At 46.7% G+C, this 19990-nt stretch overlaps 1 long non-coding RNA gene across 1 annotated transcript; it reads right to left on the bottom strand.

Moving 5' to 3' along the window:
• Positions 1-7546: 7546 nt before the first annotated feature.
• On the bottom strand, positions 7547-12582 carry LOC102157746 (uncharacterized). The gene is made up of 3 exons (XR_014839782.1): positions 12423-12582; positions 10609-10882; positions 7547-9264 (listed from the first exon to the last, which is right to left on the bottom strand). It is a non-coding gene; the product is annotated as an uncharacterized LOC102157746 (long non-coding RNA).
• Positions 12583-19990: the final 7408 nt, after the last annotated feature.

Raw genomic sequence — 19990 nt, forward strand, 5'->3', positions numbered from 1 at the left:
GGGAGCAAAGCAGAAAATCTTAAAACTAAATGCGTTCCTCAGTGGCCTCCTCTGGAGGATGAGGATGGGCTGGAAAGGGCACAAGGGATTTTTCTGGGGGTGAGGGAGACATTCTGTTTGTTGCATGGGATGTGGCTTATGCACCAGAAGCTCACGGAATGGTGCTCCTAAGAGCTGTGCATTTTACTGTATGGAAATGATCCTCAATATTAAAAAAAAAATTAAATGTGTACTGCATTTGAAAACCCACAGGTCTTGCTATTTCTGTGCAAGTTAACATCAAAGTGATAAGCGGAGTTAAAACAGAAGAAAGGCGCAGGAAGGGCTGTCCAGGGACTGACCTTCCCTGAGGGATGGCGAGGGAGGGGTCGCTGTGGGAGGCTGTTTTGGCGGCGCTCTCATCTGCACGAAGGAGACAGGCATCGCCCCCTTTTCAGGTCAGTGCCCTGGTGAGGGGTTAAGGTCCTCTGTGGAACAGTCCAGCTTCGTGGCTGACACAGGACCGGGGACACATGTGGAAGGCATTCCTGAACCTACGAGAACTTTTCTGGATAGATCTGTAGCTGGCTCTGGGTGGCCACTGTGCTCTGTGATTTCTTATAGACACCGGTGAAGAGTCAAGGGGCCACAGAGAAAGGGGGCAAGAGGATAGGAGCCAGGGATGCTCTTAACTGCTGTTTCTGAATGTCAGAGAGACCCCTGGCCAGGTCTGCTGGATGGTGCCCCTCCACAGTGGGTCCTGGGGAAAGCGGTGAGTGGAGAAAATCCTGTAAGGGGGGAAGGCAGGTGCCTGAGGACTTGGCAGTTCTGACCGAAGGAGGTGGACCTGGGCACAAAGCCAGTAAAAAGGAGGGACGATGTCTGTGTGCAGCGCAGAGCTGGTTAAATGACTGCCTGCAGCTCACTGACCCTGCCCTTTATACTGTCACATGGAAAGTCAACCTGATTACAATAAACTCTCATTCTACAGCAAGTTTTTAAGGAGCAGAGTATGTATGTGTGTGTATATATACATGTGTGTGTATGCACATACTCATTATTTTATTTTGTGTGTGTGTTTATTACTCAAATGAATTTATCACATCTGTAGTTGTATAATGATCATAACAATCTGATTTCACAGGATTTCCACAGCCCAAGCACATCCCCCCACCCCCCAAACTGTCTCCTCTGGAGACCATAAGTTTTTCAATGTCTGTGAGTCAGCATCTGTTCTGCAAAGAATTTCAGTCTGTCCTTTTTTCAGATTCCACATGTCAATGAAAGCATTTGATGTTGGTGTCTCATTGCATGGCTGACTTCACTTAGCATGATAGTTTCTACGTCCATCTATGTTGCTAAAAATGCTGGTGTTTCTTTCCTTTTAATGGCTGAGTAATATTCCATTGTGTATATGTACCACATCTTCTTGATCCACTCCTCTGTCGATGGACATTTGGGTTGTTTCCATGTCTTGGCTATTGCAAATAGCGCTGCAGTGAACATTGGAGTACATGTGTCTTTGCGAGTTGTGGTTTTCTCTGGATAGATGCCCAGGAGTGGGATTGCTGGTAGTTGTATGATTAGTTTTCTGAGGAATCTCCATACTGCTTTCCACAGTGGTTGCACCAATGTACAATCCCACCAACAGTGTACTAGGGTTCCTTTTTCTCCACACCCTCTCCAGCACTTATTGTTTGTAGACTTTTTGATGACGGCCATTCTGGGTGGTGTAAGGGGTACCTCAGAGTGGTTTTGATTTACATTTCTCTAAGAATGAGTGATGTTGAACATCTTTTCATGTGTTTTTTGGCCATCTGGCATACTCATTACTTTAGCTTTGAGATTATTCACATTCTACATGTCTTAAAAGTCTAGTTATTGGGAATGTTTAGGCCTCTCTTGTGTGGATATCACTCTGCACCCATATCACTGTACAATCCATAATACACTAAACCAACAATGAGAAACCAACTGTAAGTTGTCATTAAAGACCAAGAAGAACAGCAATTCGAAATCATGACCAACTCAAGACAATGACGGTCCTCTGATTACAGTGAGTCCTGCTAAACATCTCTGGGGACTTCAGTGTCTTTGGAGACACATGTCCCATGGATGTCCATGGGAGGGCTGCTTCCTACACAGCTTCCTGCCTTCCTGGGAGAGCCATGAGCTGGGGTCCACTGTAAACCTGACTAAATTTTTAATGTGACTTTATGGATCCCTGATAATTGTGGTAATTCACTTAATAAATTACTTGGTAGGTATTTGGTAAATAATCTTTTAATGTAAAAAATGAAATTTTCTATTAAAAGTAGGACCAATGAGTAACTGGGCAGAAAAACCCTCCCAGTGCTTGACAGGGTAAATATTGTACACTGAGAAGCCTTAGTCTGGAGCAACAGAATCACTTGAGCTTGTTATTGAAAATGCAGATCCCAGAATTCCCATCGTGGTGCACTGGAAACGAATCCGACTATGAACCACAGGGTTGCGGGTTTGATCCCTGGCCTCACTCAGTGGGTTGAGGATCTGGCGTTGCTGCGAGCTGTGCTGTAGGTTGCAGACGATGCTCGGATCTGGCATTGCTGTGGCTCTGCTGTAGGCTGGCAGCTATAGCTCCAATTAGGCCCCTAGCCTGGGGACCTCCATATGCTGTGGGTGCGGCCCTAAAAAGGCAAAAGACAAGAAAGAAAGAAAGAAAGAAAGAAAGAAAGAAAGAGAGAGAGAGAGAGAGAGAGAGAGAGAGGGAGAGAGAGAGAGAGAAAGAAAGAAAGAAAGAAAGAAAGAAAGAAAAAAAGAAAGAAAGAAAGAAAGAAAGAAAGAAAGAAAGAAAGAAAGAGAAAGGAGGGAGGGAGGGAGGGAGGGAAGGAAGGAAGGAAGGAAGGAAGAAAGGAAAGAAAGAAAGAAAGGAAAGAAAGAAAGGAAAGAAAGAAAGAAAGAAAGAAAGAAAGAAAGAAAGAAAGAAAGAAAGAAAGAAAGAGAGAAAGGAAATACAGATTCCAGTTCCCTTCACAGAGATTCTGATTAAATGGGTCAGCAGTGCAGGGCCCAGGAACCTACCTTTTAAATAAGAACTAGAGGAGCTTCCATTGTGGCTCAGCAGTAACGAACCCGACTAGTATCCATGAGGATGCAGGTTCTATCCCTGGCCTCACTTAGTGGGTTAAAGATCCTCTGCCATGGCTATGACGTAGGCTGGCAGCTGCAGGTCCTATTTGACCCCTTGGCTTCTAACTTCCATATGCTGCCCACGTGGCCCTAAAAGCAAAAAATAAATAAATAAGCACCAGAGGGGATACTGATGTAGGTGGTTCACAGAAACAAATGTATGAGTGCGGGATGGGTGGGTAGGTCAGGCTGGTTTATATGGTCAGAGGCTGGGAGGGCAGTGAGGAAGGACCAAGCATGGTGGGCCATGTTGGGGAAATCTTTTGGTTTGATCCTTGAGGTGTGGCAGCTTGAAGAGAACTAGGGCCTTTAAGAGGGTATAGAACCAAGGAATGGGAGACTTAGAGGTCAAGACCAGAGATGCAGTGTGAGAGGGAGAAGACCACAGAGAGGGCTGGACGGCCATAGGGGAAGTGATACAGGACAGGCATGTCCATTCAGCACTGACTCTGCCAAGCCTTTATCTCTCTCTCTCTCTCTGCTCACATCAGTGATCTGAGCTGGGCAATAGCAACTCTTCTTACCTGTGGGGAGATGGTGGCTTGGAAAGATTAACCAACTGGCTAATACGTATGGGAGTCAGGATTTCATTCCAGGGCCAGGTGGTTCCTGAGCTCTGGGTCTTTACCTAGTGCTTTGAAGGACCAGTAAATCACATGTGACCATGCCATCCATCTATAGGTTTGTTCATTATTTCATTTTTTTGCCGAACATGAATGAACTTCCACTAAGTCTTAGCCACTGAGAATGGGTCCAGGGATTAACTGGTAAACAAAAAAGACAGTAGCCTAGACTGTAATAGGCACATACATTAGACAACCACACACCTACCTATAACCTTACAAACAGTTGTAAGAACTGAAAAAGAAAATTGCGGGCTCTGTAAGAAAGCAGGGGCTCTTATTTTATTTATTTTTTAAATGATTTTTATTTTTTCCATTATAGCTTGTTTACAGTGTTCTGTCAATTTCTACTGTACAGCAGTAGTGTGACCCAGTCACACATACATATATGCATTCTTTTTCTCACATTATCCTCCATCATGTTCCATCACAAGTGACTAGATATAGTTCCCTGTGCTGTATAGCAGGATCTCATTGCTTATCCACTGCAAATGCAATTGTTTGCATCTATTAACCCCAAGCTCCCAGTCCATCCCACCCTCCCCCTCCCCCTTGGCAACCACAAGTCTGTTCTCCAAGTCCATGAGTTTCTTTTCTGTGGAAATGTTCATTTGTGCCATATATTAGATTCCAGATATAAGTGACATCATATGGTATTTGTTTTTCTCTTTCTGACTTAGTATGAGAGTCTCTAGTTCCATCCATGTTGCTGCAGATGGGATTATGTCATTCTTTTTTATGGCTGAGTAGTATTCCTTTGTGCATATATACCACATCTTCTTAATCCATTCATCTGATGATGGACATTTAGGTTGTTTCCATGTCTTGGCTATTGTGAATAGTGTTGCAATGAACATGGGGGTGCATATGTCTTTTTCAAGGTAAAGTTTTGTCTGGATATATGCCCAGGAGCAGGATTGCTAGGTCATATGGTAGTTCTATATATAGTTTTCCGAGGTGCCTCCATACTGTTTTCCATAGTGATTGTTGGGGGCTCTTATTTTAGACTGGAGGATCAGAAAAGGCCTATGTGGAAATGCGACAATTTATTTATTTTATTTTTGCTTTTTAGGGCTGCACCCACCCCATATGTATGTTCCCAGACTAGGGGTTGATTTGGAGCTACAGCTGCTGGCCTATGCCACAGCTGCAGCAACATCATATCTGAGCTGTGTCTGCAACCTACACCATAGCTCATGGCAGCACCAGATCCTTAACCCACTGAGTGAGGCCAGGGATTGAACCTGCAACCTCATGGTTCCTAGTTGGATTGTTTCTGCTGCACCACAACGGGAACTCCCAGGAATGTGGCCATTTAGCTGAGACTTGAAGGAAGGGTAGGAATTAGCCAAGCTTGAGTGTGGGAAAGTATGTCCCAGAGCTTCTGTGATAATGGAAATATTCCATGACTCTAATGTCCAGCATGGTAGCCATGAGCCACATGTTATGTTGAGCCCTTGAAATGTGTCTCATGTGACTGAAGAACTAAATCTTTAATTTCAGTTCGTTTAAGTGTATATATGTAAAAAGCCTCATGTGACGAATGGCCATTGTATCAGATACCCCAGTTCTAGGACAAGGGGAAAGTTTGTGCAAAGGACCTGAGCTGGAAAAGGATTTGGTGGCTCCCAGGAACCTAAAGTGTTGGGGTGCAAGGGGGAGAGGGGAACAGGATATCCAGGCCTAATGAAGGGTTTTCAGTCTGCAATGGGGAAGTTATTGAAGGGTTTTGAGAAGAAGAGTTATTTGGTTGATTTTATATTTTAAGAAGCTCACTCTGTGCTCTGCCAAATGGATCCTAGAGGGTGAAAGTAGGAGAAAAGAAACCAGGGAGGAGAGGATGATGATTTCCAGTTGGAAACTAGAAGGAGAAGAGGACAGATTTGTGATGACACTTTCTGGTAGACACGACAGAACACGCAGTTTAAAAGAGTCAGAATCCAGCTCCCTAGACCTGTGTTGACTAATATGGTAGTGTGGCTACTTAAAATAATTAAAATTAAATGAAATAAAAAGCATTGCTTGCCATACCATGAGGCACACTGCTTTTTTAAAAATTTACTTATTTATTTATTTTTTTGCTTTTTCAGGGCCACACCCATGGCATATGGAAGTTCCTGGGTGAGGGATCCAACTGGAGCATCTATGAGTTACACCATAGCTCATGGAAACACCAGATCCTTGACCCAATGAGTGAGGCCATGGATCAAACTCACGTTCTCACGGATACCAGTCGGGTTCGTTTCTGTTGTGCCACAGTGGGAACTCCCATGAGGCACATTTCAAGAGTTCAGTAGCCATGTGGCTACCAGCTGGACAGTGTAGCTTTAGTGAACACAACCATCATCGCAGTAACTTCTACAGGATAGTGCTAACGTCATGAAAAATGAGTCTAGATAAGATCAAAGGGATTATTAAGTCCAATGCCCTCATTTTACAGGCAAAGTGCTGGAGGGTGCTCGGATGAGGTCACTAGAGTGGTACCCACTCTAGGCTCTCAGATGGAAGCCTCTTCCATTCATTTGCTTTGTAAGCATCATTGTTGGAAACATCAGCTTTCTGACTCCTGGAAGGCTCAGGCCCAATTCTAACTCAGACCATATAATCGTTCCAAAGCAGCCTGGAGAAGAAAGGGTTAGATATAAACATAAAACATAACCAGCACTATTGCTTTCCGCTACCATGGCCTGGGGATGGAGGCTTGGAGAACATATCTTTAGTTCCTCCTGCAGGAAAGGATACGTTGCTTTCTGCAAACCACACAGTACTTGGGGAACTTCGTTTTGTCATTCAGTCCTGTCCCCTCATTCAGCCTCTCCAAAGAAATGTCAAAGAAGTGGATTCCCAAGAAATACTGCTGGCGCACACCTTACTCTCACGTCTGCCTCCAAGTAGATCTTGTCATCAGAGAAGTAAAAAGGAAAAAAAAACAAAAAACAAAAAACAAAACTGAGCTAGCAATGCTTCCTGGTGACCTGGTAATTCGGGAAAAAAGTAGAGAATTCACAGGAAGTAGAAGAAAAGAAAATTTTTAAAAGCCTTGTTTTTGTCACCTCTGAGCTTCTGATTATGGGTGGGGCTTAGCTTCAGATGAGTCAGGTGGAGGAAGAGCTGGGGGCAGCTTCTGGGGAGTGGGTTTGGGAAGGAGACGGTGGGGGACAGCAGACGTCTAAGGGTTCAGGTTCCCCAACATGCTGGTTGACTAAACCTGGGACAGACTTCACTGTGAGACAGAGCGTTTATCTCCACTTCCTCCCACAGCTCAGGAGACTACCACATCCCCCTCAGTGGAGGCAGTGGGGCCCCCATAATCTTCCAGCCTTTCTTGCTGTCCTGTGTCTTCTTGGACTGTGAACACACGATGCATGACTGCCATACCCCCTATGTCATCCCCCTCATTAGTGTTTCACTAACACCTGTGCAGGTGAGAAGCACAGCTCCCATTAGTTGAGCACCACCTATGAGCTGGGTGCTGTGCTAAGTGCCTCATGTGCCTCAGCTCAATGAACCATCACCATGCCCTACAGGGAGATGTTATCTCCATTTTACCATCTGGAAAAATGAGGCTCTGAAAAGTTACAGTAACCATATGATCCAGCAGTGGTGCTCTTTGGTATTTTCTCAACTGAAGTGCAGATTTACATCCACACAAAAATCTTCTCATGGATGTTTGTAGCAACTCTATTCATAATTGCCCAAACTTGGACCCAACCATGATATCCCTCAGTAAGTGGGTAAACAAACTAGCAAATAAGGATAAACAAACTGGCAAATCCAGATAGTGGAATATTATTCAGTGCTGAAAAGAAATGAGATATCAGGCCATGGAAAGACATGGAGGAATCTTAAATGCATATTACTAAGCAAAGAAGGCACTCTGAACAGGCTCCACATGATATGATTCCAACTATATGACATTCTGGAAAAGGCAAAACTGTGAAGACAGTAAAAGACAAGTGGTTGCCAGGGCTTGGAAGGACAGATGGATGAATAGTCAGCACAGAGGATTTTTAGGGCAGTGAAACTCTTCTGCATGATAACTACATGGTGGATACATGACATTGTACATTTGTCAAAACCCACAGAATATACAACACCAAGAGTGAACTTTGACATAAACTATAGACTTGGGATGATGACTTTGGGTGACAATGATTTCAGGTGTCAGTGGAGGCTCATCAGTTGTAATGGATGTACCACCCCTGGGCAGGTGCTGATGGTGGGAAGTGGGAGGATATGGAATTCTCTGTAATTTCTGCTCAACTATGCTGTGAACTTAAGACTGCTCTAAAAAATAGTCCACATTTTAAAAAAAAGTTTCAGTGCCTTGTCCAAGGCCCAGTGCAAGTGAAGAGTGGAACTGAGACCCCAGTGCTGAGCTCTTTAACCCCGACTACCATGTTCCCCCTCCACTCTATCTCACCGCACTGTAGCCTTTCATACTTCACAGATACTTTTAATTCACGGTAGTTCCATGACTTGAGCACTAAACCTATTTTCTAGATCAGGAAATAGCCTCAACGAGGTTAGCTAACTCATTCAGGTCACAAATTGGGTGGGTGAGTAGCTAAGTCAGAACTTGAATCTAGGTCAGCTGACTTGAAACTCTGTGCTCTCATCACATAATACCTTGATGCTGCAGATCCAGAATCTCACCTGACCTAGAAACACACAGCATTGTGTCCGAGCTGATGCTCTCACCTTTTGACTGCTACGTGATGTTTGCTAGATGCCAAGTTATTCCATCAGCTGGGAGCAGTGGATGGAGCCCTGTGTATCACAGGGCGTGGGGCACTTTCCACCCAGGCCAAATGCCATTGGTCCACACCCAGAAGAAAGGGATGTGTGATACATGGAGGGAGAAAGGGCAGGGGAGGGAGTGGGGTTTGTGTGCCGGGAAGCCCAGTACCTCCTGTCTCACCCTAGAAGGCTCAGCTCCTCTTCCCACTGGTGCAGTGGGGTTCTGGGCTGCCATGTGCAGGGCCAGACCTCCTGGTTGTGGGGGGACATTTGCAGCAAGAATGGACATGCCCTTGGGAACCGCTGGGAACATTCAAAGCTCCCTTCTCTCCATGTCCTTTCTCCGTGTCCCCTCCCCAGCAGGAAGTTTGACAATGCCTTCTCCTCATCTCTAAGCTGAGAACTTCCCTGAAATCCCAACCACATGCTGGGCTCTCTTCCTTTTCTTTCTTCCCTCTGTTTCTAGGCTACCCTCCTTTCCCTGTTCTCATCTAGAAAAGGAGATGTCTGTCTATCTGTCACGTTGGTGCCTCTCTTTCTTGGCCAGTCTACACTCTAGCCCACTGATTTCCATGTGGGGACAGCCTTCAAAACAGTAACATGTTGTGCATATAGTCCTCCTGCTGCAGAGAAACAACTCAAAACTTCAAGTGATGACCACAGGGGCTGCCAAGTGGAGTTGGGCTGTTGTGCACTGCCCAAGGGTGCCTGGCAGCAGGGGTGGATGGGGAGTTGGGTCTGAAATAAAGACCTTGATAACATCACCAGGCTGTGCTCCCTTAACCCAGAGGGGCTTCGAATGAAGACAGACGCGCCAAGTGGCCTGAGATATTGTAAAGGTGGCGGTGATCACTGTTATAATCAGCATCCCTATTGTTACTTCTGGTCCTAATACTACTTGACCCCGCATGGAAAGAGGCTACGTTTGGGAGTCAAGACCCTGGGTTCAGTCTAACTTCTCCGGTTGTAAGAGGTAAGGACTTTGTAATTCTCTTGGCCTCAATTTACCCCAAATGCGTCTAAATATTTTCATTGACTTTTAAAAAAGAAAAAGAAATGAAACTGTATGGAGAGCAGAGCTTGGGTTACCAGTCCCATTTAACAGAGGAAAAATTAGGTGATTTGCCCAAGGCCATCAAGCTGGAAAGTGATGGCGAAAGCAGAGGACCCGGGTCTTCTCTTTTGGCTCAAGCGCACCCTCTCCTGCCCCCACCTCCCCACAGTGCATCACTCCTATGCACACTCACATTTGTTATCGTATTGGAGTCTTGAAATGAACCAGGTGAGGAAAATAGTGGATGTATTTAGGGCAGATCATACTGACGTCTCATTTCATCCAACACTAGAGGAATGAGTGTCCAGAGTTAGCCACGAATACAGGAAGTGAATCCAATTCATTGGCCATTCGCTAAGTGATACTCACTTATTTTTTGCATAGCTTTTTGCAGTTTAAACTGTCCTTCCAAATATAATATTTGGAGATCTCACTTGACCTACACAACCCAGGGAGGAGGCAGGCGGGTCAGACAGATGAGGGCGGGGATATTGGAGGAGTGGGCTGAGGCCTCAGCTCACCCAGCTGCAGGGGCAGAAGCACAGATCAGAGTCGGGCACTCCACCCCAGACCCCCTTCTGCCTCAAGCCATGACCTAATCTCTTGTTTTCAGCACTGCCGAGGGCTTCCTGGAGGTGACGCCAGGGCTTCTCCATGAGGATTGTGTCTATGAGGAAGGGGGAGGGGGTCATTTCAATCTGCTCTAATAATATTATTTAAAGTTTTAGTTGGTAATGCAAACACAGTGAACAAACTTCAAAAGATGTATTTGTTTTACCAAACACATGTGGGGGTGGTTGCTCTATGCCAGTATGTGCCAGATGGAGGCGGGCGGGGTTACACAGTGTGGAAGCCTTACTAGGGAGCGCTCTCAAGATGGGCTCTGTGGAAGGAGGGCAAGGAGGAGGCAGGATTGAAGTGAGGGAAAAGCTGGGGCTGGTGCAGGGGCATCACAGGCCTCTGCCAACCCTGTGGGGAGCCCGGAAGCTGGGGTGGACCATCAGAGTCGTCTTGAGTTGTGATGGTACCAGGCTTTTAGACCCATGTCAACCAGTCATTGGATGCAGGTTGCCCTGGGAAAAGGGTGTGATTTGGGGTGCGGCAGCTCTCTATCACCAAGGCAATCCTGAGGGGTTCTCAGGTAGCTACACTTCTGGAAGCCGAGGGAATGAGTCCTGTAGTCCTGAAGAAGCATCTGAGCTGCTCATAACAGCATCTTCAATGGTCCATCTTTTGCTCCACTCAGACCCACTTCTTTTACGTGCTGGAAGCAGCTCCTCCAGAATCGTGTGGTCTCTTTTCCTGGGGGACACTTCTAAGAGGAAAGGAGACAAACCCTAGCTGGTCCAGGGCCACGTCTAATACTCACGTCTCCCTCCTTGACTGTCCATCCTTAGCTGCCTCACCCTCGGCCAGCCCTTCTGCTGGCCTCAACAGCTTCCCTGGTGATGTAACCCCAATAAAGCCTCCTCCCTGAGGTGTTGGAGTCTCTTCAATGCTCATCTAAGCCCATGACTGCTTCATTTCCTGTTTACTGTCAAGATTGGTCCTGAGAGCACCAAGGGGCACCCAAGTGAGTGACATGGTGCCCTCCCTGACCCCTGCCAGTAACAGCAGCCCGACCTCCTCCTGCGATCACGTCCGTCGCCCCTGCCAGTAAGTAGTAGCAAGTCCACTACTTACTTCCTAACCTTATGACACAAAACCTTAGAGTGCCTAGGTGGCAGCTGTAGCTCATCATTCAATGGAACTCTTTCCATCATCCCAGATAGAAGTTCTCCTTTAGAAAACCCATGTGACGATAACAACAGGTTTTTCCACTTTTTATTTCATTAGACTTTTGAGCTACAAGAAAAACCATGAGAGATCTTAGCTGGGTTTCTTTCTAACCCAGCCAAGCCTCCTATATCCTCAGCAGGCCTTTTATATCATCTTCTAGGACCTTCCAGGCTCCAGAGATGCTTCTACTTCTTGCTTTCCTTACCGGGAGCCCCTCAGAGCAGAGGCCCCCGGGGCCCCCCCACTGGAGGTGACCGCCATCTCGGCTTTCTCTCTAGGGGCTGCTGTTTCCGTCTCAGAACCTGTGGCCTCACCTTTTGGCTCTGATGAGGATCTTTTCAAGGGATCCCAATTATTTGTAATCATCTGTGTTTATGGGACCTGGAATGGGGCAGGGCTCAGTGGGGGCTCTGTGGTTATTTATTTATTTATCTTTTCTTTTTCCTGGATGATCAGCTGGGACAGTCGGGAACTCCAGGCTGTGTGTATTTACAGAAGGCCACAGGGTCCTGAGAGGGGAAGCCACATGCTGACCTCCACTCCCATGAGCCCCTGGGAGCCCAGAGGCTGCTTCTTTCTGCTCCCCGGAGCCCGTGGCCTCAAACCAGGACACCGCTGTCCAGGGCGGGTCACTGAGCTGTGCCAGGAAGGGAGGGCCTCTAATCTGGGCTCTCACCCACCTCGGCCCTGCCCAGTCGCAAGTACTTCCAGAATGTCTCTTGTGTGCTTTCCTCAGCCTGGGGGACATTCCTAAACTCTGGGCCACTTAAGGAGGGAGCTGTGGTACAGAGATGCCAGTAGAGCCCTGATGCCCAGGAGCGCCCAGTAAATAGAAGGGAGCGATTATTCCTGGCCGGTAGCCCTTGCCTATTGCTCACTCTCTGTGTGAGCCTCATCCGCTGCAGCCCTGCCTGCAGATCCCCCAGGCCACATGGCAGCTGCCCCCTCCTCCACCTCCAGCTCCTGAAATGTCATTGAGTTGCTCTGTGGGTCTTAGAAGCTGCTCCGCATGTGGCTGACCACCAACCCCCTTCCGGCCAGTCCCAGGCCTGTGGATACTTTTGCAGGGTGCTTACCAGTCTGGGCCCAGCCGAGATCCTCTTTTACCCAGTAATCCTGCTGGCAGACAGGTGTGAAAGGAACCGGAAGCAGACAGCATGCTCTGCTGATTTAATTATTGCTCTTCAGAGCAGCTGAGTTTCAGCCTGGACCACTCCTAATGGCAGATCTGTCTGTGGAACAAGAGCAGACGTTGTGAGCTTTAAATACGGGGTTAACAGGCCACAGCTGACAGCAGTGTCAGATCAGCCAGTGAGGGCAGGCTCCTGGGGCTCTGGCGCCCTTTCCTCTAGCCTCAGGTGTCAGGCATTGTGCTCAGATGGGCTCCAGTGCCAGCCAGAGGTGCCTGCGGCCAGGATGGAGAGGACAAGACAGAGACACCCCCTTGGGAGAAGCTGAGCCCTACCTACATTGCACTGCCCAAAAGGTGTGTGTCCTTTTCTTTATTCACTCAACAAACATTTGTCAAGCACGTAATATCATTTGTCAAATGCGGTTCTTCTCTGGGGATACAGAGGTGAAGAGGGTGCATGGGTAAACGACCCGTCTTCCTGGAACTTTTGTTCTCTGGTGCCTTTTGTCTGGTGCCTGTGTCTGGCCATGAGTTTGTGCATCAGAGGAAGGCTTTTCAGGCACAGAATCTCCACGAGTGTCCTGTAGAATGTGGCCCCAGGCCTGAGGTCACCCCAGTGCTGGCCCCGGAAGACCCCGGGGATGTATGGTTCTGTTTGCATCCCCGCAGGCAAAGCTTGGCAGCCTCCGAGGACAGTTGAATGGCTGGTCATGTGTGTTGCTCCAGGTGGCCATTTCTGAGGGTCTGTGTTTGGTGGGGAAAGGCCAAACTGTTTATCAGGAAGGACTGGCCATTATTTCAGATATTCTCAGAGTTACGGAAGGAAAACCATGTGCGCCCGAGGCCCTTTCCCAGGGCGTTTGTGTAGAATGAACTGACAGGAGTAGTGACTTATTGATTTGTCTTTGAGTTGCTCAGAGACCGTGGATCGAGTCTTTGTTGGGGCTCTTGGAACCTCCGTGCTCCAGCCCAGTCCATGTTACCCCCGCTTCCACCCCCGGCCAGTGTAAAGCAGCCATGGCACCTCCGCAGGGTCTGCCGTGGACACACTTGATGTCCCCTGCCATCCGAGCCATGCACTGCTCTCCCCTCCTCAAACCCCAGTCTAGCGTGGCTGAGCGGTGAAAGGCTTTGAAACGGCGTTTCTCCAGCAAAAGGATTTAGACTGGGCCCGTGCACACCGAAGGATCAGAAGATCGATTCCTTCCCTGCTCGGCTATCTCAGTTTATGATCCTACACAGGCTTCTATTGAAAGCTAATATCGAGGGCCCCTCTGTGTCAGGCAGTGTGTGTACATGAATTGGTTCATGTAATCTTCAAAACAGTCTTGTGATGAAGTGCCATGAAACCTTATCTTACAGAAGAGGGAGCTGAAACTTAGCCAGGAAGACAGTTTGCCCAGCAACCCCCAGCCAGTTACAGCATTTGACCCCCCATGGCCTGACCTCAGAGCTCCTGCTCTTAACCATTGTTCCATGCACGCCCTCCAGGCCAAGTGATGCCTGTGTCATGATTTCTCATTCAGGGTCAAGGCTGAAGTTCAGCCATGAGCCTGTCATTCATTTAGTTCAGGAAGGTGGCCAACTTTCTCGTGTCTCTTGCTTTTAAGACCTGGGGCTCTGCCTCTCCACGCCTGAGGGTGAAATCTGCCCAGACCCATAGCCCAGCGGTCCCACAGGAGTCACTTGCCTCTCCCAGGCCACCAGCCTCAGTGCCCCTGGAGGGGACCCCAGAGGTGGGGAAGGGTGTGACGCCTATAACTACCCATGGAGTCCTGCTCCAGTGCTCACTCTCTGTGACCTTGGGCAAGTTGCTAACATCTTTCAGCTTCAGTTCCTTCATCTAGGAGATGGAAATAGAATGAGAACCTACCTCTCAGTGCTGTTGGTGGATTATACGAGATAACTCACAGTCGGCATTTAGCAGAGTCTGGAGTATAATAAGCACTCAATAATTATTATCCATTAGAGGTCCATGTTCTGTTATCTAGGATTCTGAAGTCTGAAAAACTGTGAAAATTGTATGGTTGGTGTCAAAACTCATTTGGAAGCAAAACCTCTCCTCAAGTGGCTTCCAGCTATATTTAGAAACACTAATGAGGGGCAGCTTTGGACCCTGCTGGCTTGTTACATAATAGATTGAATATGCACCTCTCCTTTCTGCAATCTGAAGAATTTTGAATTCTGAAACACAACCGGTTCCGGGGAGTTTAATTTAAGGGGTTTTTGAATCTGAATGCTTTTACAAGCAGTTTGTCCCCTAAGTGAGTTTCAATAGCAGTGACTGTCAACTCTGGAACTCTGAGAGCCAAAACCCTGGAAGGAGTGGAATTAACCCTTTTTTCTCCCAGAAGAAATTATAGATTGCTATTTAACAGCCAAAATAACTAGAGGCCGTGAGGTCAGTTGAAACCATATATTTCTTTTTTCATGTCCTCATGTGATCACTGAGGGGTTTCTGGAATGGTCTGGCCCTGGCTGAGAACAGTCCTTGAGAACCATTTAAAGTTCCAGATCCCAGTTTCCGCTTATTCGGCGTTTTACTAGGCAGGGCTGGCGAAGGAGGGCAGAGCAGTTGTCCTCTCTCAGGGAATCCATGCTTTTATCGAGGATACAAGATACACATGCTGGAAGCAAGTGTATGTTAGGACACAGGTGAGACTGTATGAGAAGATTATGAAATCAATAATCAAATGAGCAACACAGCTCATCAGCACTATAGGAGTCCAACAAAGATACCCCACAGGTGGGAGAGCTAACCTGAGGCCAGCTCATTCTTAGAAAAGCTCCAAGGATGAATGAGAAAGGCGAAAAGAGGGGCACTGACATTGGAGTGGAAGGAAAGCAGAGATTTTGGAATCCAGCCCCACTCCACGAGTACCAGCTGTGTGGCTGGGGCTATTTGGCTAACCCTCTGAGGCTTTTTCCTCATCACTCGTGGAGGGATAGTTATATCTATCTGTAGCTACAGTTATCATGAATATTAAATGCAACAGTATATGTCAAGTGTTGCCGGAACACCCTCTCTTTGCGTGGCCTTGTCTCTGCAGTTTGGCTCAGGATCTTAGCATTCATTGACTTTGAGATGCCTGTTGATCATGGGCTGGCTGAGCTGCTCATAGCCTTGCTCAAAAGTGTGTGTTTGACAAAGGCATATGAATCAGGAGGAAACAGACAAACAAATGGCCCTTCAACCAGCTAAAACCTCAAACAAATAACCCGGGGCCCCCATTGCAACATTTGACAACTGGCTGCATCCAGCCCCTCCCATCCTGTAATGAAGCTACATGGTCCATGCTGCAGTGGAAAGGGGAAACCAGCCCTTTCATGGAACTTTGCTCACAAATCAAAGATATTTGTTCTCAGAGATCTCATTTTATCTTCTTCTTAGGACCTCCTGGCCCGTCAGCACTCTGCACCACCCCTTGGGAAGGTTCTTAGTAGATGATTTGTCCTGATATCTTGGCTCCAGTGCCACTGTCTGGGCTCAATAGGTCATGCAAATACCCATTCTATGTTTCAACCAAGGGAAAGGTTAAGGGGAAATGTAAAACAAAAGGGAGTAGAGGTTATCGTGGTAGAAATGCAGAGTGAGAGAAAGCTGCATCATATGCAAAAGGAAAAGGGCCAAAAAAAAAAAAAAAAAAAAAAGCAGTCACCAGAACAGTTCACACCAGAGCGCACTCCACAAACAAGAAGAGCTCAGGAAAACTGTCTCAGTTGGGTGGGACACATGCTCATCCGAATATAAAAGCCCTTGGAGAGCTGGGGTGAATGAGGTTGTAGATGGCTGGACACTCTTAGTAGCAGCCGCAGTGGTTTAGTAACATCATCACATTTTCAGCCACCTTTATAGAGAGTGAAGATTCCTCAAGATCATCTCTCTTACGAGGGCTGGGCTCGCGTAGCTCAGTGACAGTGGGGAGAGCAGGCTACTCAAGTAGAGGGGTGCTGGCCATTTAGATGTAAAGACTGGAAGATTTGAACACCCAGCTGAGCCTTGATCTCTCGTCACTGGGGTGTCCAGGGGTGTTATTGATTGAGCAAACATCAGTCATGAGTAAGAGTGGTGGCAGGTGAGCATGAATGCTGAACTGAGGAAGGGAATGGAGTCAGGGACACTAAGAGGAATTAAAAGGAAAGGAGGGGGCCCAGTGATATTCTGGTTTCGTTTTGTTCAAATTCATTTTATTATTATTTTAGCAACTGAAGTTTTTATGTGATTTATTGAGATAAAATTCACATAACATTCACCGTTTTAGAGTGAGTGATCCAGGGGCATTTAGAACATTCATAACATTATGCAGCCACCAACTTTATCTAGTACCAAAACTTAAAAAAATGTTTTTAATTGGAGTGTAGGTTGATTTACAATATGGCGTTACTTTCAGGTGTACAGCAAAGTGATTCAGTTACACATACGTATCTATTTTTCATATTCTTTTCCTTTATAGGCTATTATAAAGCACAGAGTATAGTTTCCTAATCTATACAGTAGGTCTTTGTTGGGTGTCTATTTTATATATAGCCAAGTGTATATGTGAATCCCAAACTTCTATTTTTCCCTCCCCTCTCCCTGCTTTCCCTTTTGGTAACCGTAAGATTGTTTTCTATGTCTGTTTTGCATATAAGTTGATTTGTATCATTTTTTTAGATTCTGCATATAAGTGATATCATTCATATTTGTCTTTGGCTTACTTCACATAGTATGATCATCTCGGGGTCCATCCATGTTGCTGCAAATGACATTTCATTCTTTTTACGGTTGATTAATATTCCATTGTGTACATATACCACGTCTTTCTCCAATCCTCTGTCGATGGACATTTAGGTTGCTTCCATGTCTTGGCTGTTGTAAATAGTGCTGCAGTGAACATTGGGGTGCATGTATCTTTCCAAATTATGTTTTTCACTGTATAGATGCCCAGGAGAGGGATTGCTGGGATCACATAGTAGGTCTATTTTTAGTTTTTTTAAGGAACTTCCATACCGTTTTCCATAGTGGTTGTACCAGTTTACATTCCCACCAACAATGTAGGAGGGATCCTTTTTCTCCTCACCTTCTGAAGCATTTGTTAGTTGGCTTTTTGATGATGGCCATTCTGACTGGTGTAAGGTAATACCTCGTTGTTATTTTGATTTGCATTTCTCTAATAGTGATGTCAAGCATCTTTTCATGTGCTTCAAAACTTTCCTGTCATTCAGAGTACAACCTTGTACCCATTAAGCAGTTTCTCACCATTTCCCACTCCTTCCAGCTCCTGGCAACCATAAACTGTCTTCTGTCTTTATGGACTTAGCTCTTCTGAATACTACCTATACATGGAATCATACAATATTGGCATTTATTTACATATGGTTTCTTTCATTTAGTATATTTTTAAGATGCACTGACACTGTGGCATAATCAGTACTTTATTCTTTTTAATGGATAAATAATATTCTCTTGTATGGGTGTACCAAAATTTGTTTATCTATTCACCCATTAATGGATATTTGGACTCTTCCACATTTTGGCAGTTGTGAATAGCCGATAGGAACACACACATACAATCCCAATGACATTTTAAAGATGGTTTTGAGGATGTGTTTTTATGAGTTCTCCGCTTGGATGTAGTAACAAGTCAGACTTTGTGAAATATATCTCAGAGGTTGGTTTCCCAGTTTCAGTTACTGGTAAGCCAGGCCATGGGCATCAAAAGGCAGAAGAGGGAGTTCCCATTGTGGCTTAGCAGTAACAAATCTGACTAGTATCCATGAGGATGCAGGTTCAATCCCTGGCTTTCCTCAGTGGATTAAGGATCTAGCATTGCTGTGAGCTGTGGCATAGATCGCAGATGCAGCTCGGATCCTCTGTTGCTGTGGCTGTGGCATAGGCTGGCAGCTACAGTGCCAATTCAGCCCCTAACCCGGGAACATCCATGTGTTGCATATATGGCGCTAAAAAGCAAAAAAGCAAAAAAAAAAAAAAAAAATTTGCAGAAAAGGGTCAAGATCGGATAACCCTTATCTTGGAGAAATGGCTGCACTTCAGCTCAAGAGGCCTGGGAGAGAGTGTCTGGTGGGCAACATTGTGGTTGGAATCAGGAGACAGACGGATGTTTAAGTGATGGCTCTGCTGCACCCAGGCTGTGTAGCAGCTGGCAGGTCTCTGAACCTCAGCCTCCTCATTTCTCAAAAGCTGCGATGGTTGCCACTTGCCCTCCTCACAGAGCTGTTAAAAGGCTGGGGAGCTGTCTGGTGTGGGGGTGCTCTCCGCCGGTCAAGGTTCACATGTTTGTGCTATGGCTCTTGCCTCCCTGTTAGGAGGCCTGTAAGGCGACACCGATGACTCACCATCAATACACTCTTGTGCTCGTCACAGGGCTTTACTTAGGAGTAGTAGAAAAGGGAGATCTGCAGAGGGCAGCTGGGTGGCCCACAGAATTGGAGAAATGAATAATCAGACTCAAGAGGGCAGGGGCCAGACAAGGTCCAGGGTCCAGAGGTGAGAGGCTGACTGCTGGGGTGGGTGCGTGGTGGTCATTTTCCTGTCTTTACGTCCCTCCACTCAAGGTCCCAAATCCCAGAAGAGGGTCTGGTCTGATTGACAGGCCACTTGACTAGGGGAGGGCGAGAATCCTTGATTGACCGTTCATTCAAGCCTGCACAATGGGGAGAAAAGGTCATTCTGCAAATGGAAATGGGGGAGCCATTAACAGAAGGACTAAGAGATGGATGCTGGGAGGCCCTAAAGCCTCAAGTGTCCACTAGAGACAAACTCTTTGAGCTGTTGATGCAGAAGCAAGCACAGCTGGGACTGCTGAGCAGAGTCTCTGGGCCATCCTAGAAGCAGAGCACAGGTTGGGGGGACTAAGGATTTGGGGTGAAGGGTGGGGCCTGGCCCCTGCACCCTGCTGCAGGGTGCCTCCCTTCTATGCCAAGTTCCATGCATGAGGTCCAGCAGCTCAGTCTAAGAAGTCTGGACCAAACTACATCTGGCATCTAAAAATATCCAGACACCAGAGAACCCACAGAAAGAACTTTTCCAAAGCCAGCCAAGGTCTTCAGTGTAGGTAGGAAATTATTAATCACACCCTACGTTTCTTCTTGATATGAGCTGTCTTTACACGTTAAAAATAAAGAAAAGTGAACCAGGGCCCACTCGGCCCTGCCTTTCTTTAATCATCTATGTCGGAAGTAGTTGGTAAACCCTGCCGTCCATGCCCTCGAAAAACAGGAATTTCTTATCAGATCAACAGGAAATTCTATTTTTACTTGATGTTAGAATTAGAACTACCACAAGGAGAGAGAGGCATTCCCATATCCAAGCTGGGCACTAAGTTTATCCCCCCCACTGAGATGCCCCATCCTCGCAAGCTTTGGCCCTGGGGTTCACTACCGGAGTTGGCTTCCTCTGAGACTGGTCCCAGATGACACAGATGGACAAAGAGCTATGATATGCCAGCTTGGTTTTCTTTCTAACCCCAGGCAGCAGTGTTGCCGGGAGCAGCCCCTGTGACTGTAACAGGG

This window comes from Sus scrofa, chromosome 3 (assembly GCF_054392235.1).
Source record: "Sus scrofa isolate SSC_HxYL_T2T_F1_AM1 chromosome 3, Sscrofa_HxYL_maternal_Yorkshire_Landrace_v2.0, whole genome shotgun sequence".
Classification (NCBI taxonomy): domain Eukaryota; kingdom Metazoa; phylum Chordata; class Mammalia; order Artiodactyla; family Suidae; genus Sus; species Sus scrofa.